The following is a 4347-nucleotide window of genomic DNA, read 5'->3' on the forward strand; positions in this document are numbered from 1 at the left end:
TCGTACAAAAGAAAGAAGATCCGGGTGCGTTCACTATTCCTTGTACAGTTGGGTCATTACATTTGTCGAAAGCATTATGTGATCTGGGGGCAAGCATAAATCTCATGCCCCTCTCGACTTACAAGAAGTTGGGTTTGGGTGACCCAAAACCCACTGCGATGCGGCTACTGATGGCTGATCGAACAGTGAAAAGGCCTATAGGGATACTCCATGATGTGCTAGTAAAAGTGGAGTCATTCATATTTCCGGCAGATTTTGTTATTCTTGATTGTGAAGTCGATTTTGAAGTGCCTATTATTCTTGGGAGGCCATTCCTTGCTACAGGTAGAGCCTTAGTTGATATGGAAAAGGGGCAGATGAAATTTCGGTTGAACAATGAAGAAGCGACCTTCAACGTTTGTAGGACCATGAGGCAGAGTGGTGAGCTCCAATCGGTATCCGCCATATCCCACAAAGAAAAGATGAAGAAGGAGAATGAACAAAAGAGTGCAAAACAAGAGTTTAGGGTTGGGGATTTGGTGCTTGCAGACAGTTCTGGGTCGCCTTGTCTTCCGGGCAAGCTCAAGTCCAAAAGGATTGGCCCTTACTTGATTACCCAAGTATTCCCTCATGGAGCAGTTGAGTTAAAAGCCAAGGAGGGAGTGCGGTTTAAGATGAATAGAGATCGAATAAAACTCTATTTTGGGCATAAAGCAGCGTGGAATGAAGTGATAGAGGCATACCATCTTGATGAAGTCTGAGTAATCAAGTGTCCCCAGTCGTGCCGCGACATTAAATCAGGCGCTTGTTGGGAGGCAACCCAATACTTATAATCTTGTTAGTAATGGTAGCATTTTTCTACTAATGGGTTTTTAAATTTGCAGGCACATCACCAGGAAATTCTGCAGAAAATTACTCTGCAGCAGTCACTGACGGATACATCGACGGACCGTTGCGCCTGCGACGGACCGTCGTATGCCTCCGTCGTACCAGGTACGTCTTTCTGTTATTTTAAAACTAGTACACACACGACGGAACCAACGACGGGTCGTCACAGTTGCGACGGACCGTCGTCGGGGAACCGTCGCGTGATTAATGAGGCGTACCTGACCGACCCGGCTGGAGTCTTTTTCAAAATCAGACCGTTTAAACCCCCCAACCCCTCATTTCACCCCCATTCCTTCACTACTCCCCCTATTTCCCTCTCTTTTCAACTTCCACAATCTCTCCCTCTCTCAACCGATCATTGTCCCCCCAAAATTCTCCAAAGCCTTAAAAATTATAATCTACTAGTCGGAGTTGCTGCTGTGGGTGTCTTCTTGGTCACCGAGTACTTGCCCATCTTGTTTTTTCTCCAATTCTAAGGTATGTGTCTCTAATTTCTACTCATTTATCTTGCATTTTTGTTTATTAATTAGTATTAGCTTAGTTCTTCGTCATATGTTCGTTTCTTTTATATAAGATTCTGCCTAATCTAGGTTAAAAATGTTCGACTACATTGCCGTGTTTACAACCCTAGACATAGGTGCTTTTACATTGCTAGTTTCCTAGGTAGTTGGGTTAGACAAATGTAGGTCCAAAACACCACAATTTCGATTTGGGTTCATCGGGTATGAATGGGGTACCCCAGTTCTGTCACTGATCTACAGAACGAGACCCCGATGACGGACCGTCGTAGGGTTCGTTCCAAAATCCCTAACACCCCACTGTCCATTTTTTCTAAGTGTCCTCCAACGGACATATGCGACGGACCTTCGTCTTTACGACGGTCCGTCCTGCACAACTGTTCTGGTTGTCAAAGACCCTATTCCTGAGGGTCTCTCACTTTTTCTAAGTGTACTTCAACGGACACATGTGACGGACCGTCATACCCACGACGGTCCGTCCTGCACAACCGTTCTGGTTGTCAGAGACCCCGTTTCTCAGGGTCTCTCTCCATTTCTCTAAGTGTCCTCAAACGGACGAGTACGATGGACCGTCATACCCACGACGGTCCGTCCTGCATGACCATTATGACGGTCAGAGACCCCTCTCCTAAGGGTCTCCATATTTTTTTTCAAGTGTCCTCTGACGGACACCTACGACGGACCGTCGTACCTGTGACGGTCCGTCCTACATAAATCGTCATACTTCTCAGAGACTCTCCTTCAGGGTTCTCCATATATACATAGTCTAAGTAAGACACGACGGACCCCATGACGGTCCGTCATAGTCACGACGTGCCGTCACCAGGCCCGTCGTGTGTTACTGTTACTATAAGAAATGACATACTATTTTCAATTTTTTTGTGTGTGGTTTTGCTTGTCTTGTTTGCCACTACTCGTACTAATATTGCTCCTTTACAGGTACTATCTACTATGGCACCCAAGCAAGATAGAATCTATGCATGCGGGCGATCGAAGTCTGTCGCCCCGTCTGCCCACATGGTCATTGGCTCTGATGATGAGCGTGACCCCGAGTATGTGCCCCCAGGCACTTCCACTCCTGCCCGTGCTGCACGTGCTCCCAGAGCCACACCCAAAAAGGTGACGTCCGGCGTAGTCACTACCTCCCAATCTGATGAGGGCGCACACTGACCGGCACACCCTCTGGGTCAGCCACAAATGAAGAAGGAGTGTCTGGCTCCTTAGGAGTTTCCTGGTCGGAGAAAGCCTCCGGCTCTGCTGAGGTTCCCGCACCCGCCACTGCTGTAGCGTCGGCCTCGTCTGATGAGGCTGACAGTTCAGAATCCACATGAGGTTCACCAGCTCAGGCCCCCACCCCAGCTACTGACCAGCCCAACCGGTGGTGTGTCGATGGGCAATTTCAAGTCTACTCCGACGCCAAGTTCCTGACTGACAAAGGAGTGATGACTCGAACACTCACCTTGGAGCGACGGGTCCTTACAGGGAGTCTCCCGACGATGCCTGAGATCCACAATCTCTTCACCAGGCATCGCCTGGAGTGGACAGCACATCCGTTGGGACGTTATAGTGAAGAAATGGTCCGAGAGTTCTACGCATCCTATGTAGCGACTCTCCGATCACAGATAGATAGGCGGGCTGCCCCCGCCAAACAGGCACCACTGGAGCAGGTCTGAGTACGGGGCGTGCAGGTTGACATTTCCCTGCCTGCCATCCGCCGGTTTCTATACGGTGAGGGTGTTGATGCTACTCGGACCCCTCTCACTGCCGAGTTTGACTACAGATGGCAGCTTGTTAAAGATGGCCAGTTCCTGCGTGAGCCATCGCCGAGAGAGACCACCAAGATATGGATGGCCCTGCACCTGTCAGTTGATGCAGAGGGTGCCGACTGGGTGACCGAGCTAAAGGGGGCCATCAAGAAGGCCAACCTAACTTTCACGGCGAAGTTCTTGTGGCTAATTGTCCGCCACTGCCTTTCCCCCACAGCTGCTGATAATATCGTTACATGGGATCAAGCAGTGTTGATGGCGGCAATGATAGCTGGGTTCGAGGTGGATTTCGCGTGGCTTCTACAGGCAGTCATGCACGAGAGGGCTTTCAAGGTCACAACTACTTACCCTTTCCCGTGCATGATCTTTTCTCTCTGCAGGTCCGCAGGTGTGCCTATATGGCACGTAGATCAGCTCAAGACCCCTATGGGCACTGTTGACGTCGGCCTCATCAGAGATGAGGCCAATGAGTTGGCCCCACGCAGAGGGCCCCGTCCAGAGCTGCCCCCACTTGCTGACGATCTTGCTGATACGGTAGCCCAGGCCCGCACGGCTACGCAGGCGGCGTCCACTGACACTACCCCGGTCGAGTCTATCCCGGGTAGTAGCACTGCCCCGAGCTCCTCTCGCACAGCCCCTCTAGCCGCACTGGTCCCGCTTGCTAGGGTCCAAAAATTAGAGGCGCAAATGGCCACACTTCTGCATCATATCCAGCCGTGGATGCAGAGGTCCATTACCGAGACAAAAGAGTGCCTGGAGCGGAAAATGGTCCAGTATACAGAGCGGAATATCGCTGAGGTTCACCAACGCTTGGATGCCTTTGAGTTGCGGGTGCTAGCCCGGCCAGCCCCTCAGGTCGATGTGTCGACTCTTCAGGCTGCGATCGATAGCCTTTGCGCAGATATTGACACGATCTTAGAGGCTAGGGTGCCTGAGTCTGAGGCCCCTTCTGTCGAGCCTGCTGAAGACACAGTATTGGCGGCCCTATTCGCCACCTCACAGATTCCACTACCTCCCCCTCGAGAGCATGCCAAGAGGCGTAGGGGTCGAGCAGAAGACGAGGCGCGAGCACGGAAGAAGGAGCGACGTGCGATGGAGGCTGCGAGGAGAGCCTCACTTGCTGAGGAGGAGGCGCATCAGATGAGAGCATCAGAGTTAGCGGCTGGGGCGTCTAGCTCCCGAACTGTGGAGATAGC

This window comes from Solanum pennellii, chromosome 12 (assembly GCF_001406875.1).
Source record: "Solanum pennellii chromosome 12, SPENNV200".
Lineage (NCBI taxonomy): Eukaryota > Viridiplantae > Streptophyta > Magnoliopsida > Solanales > Solanaceae > Solanum > Solanum pennellii.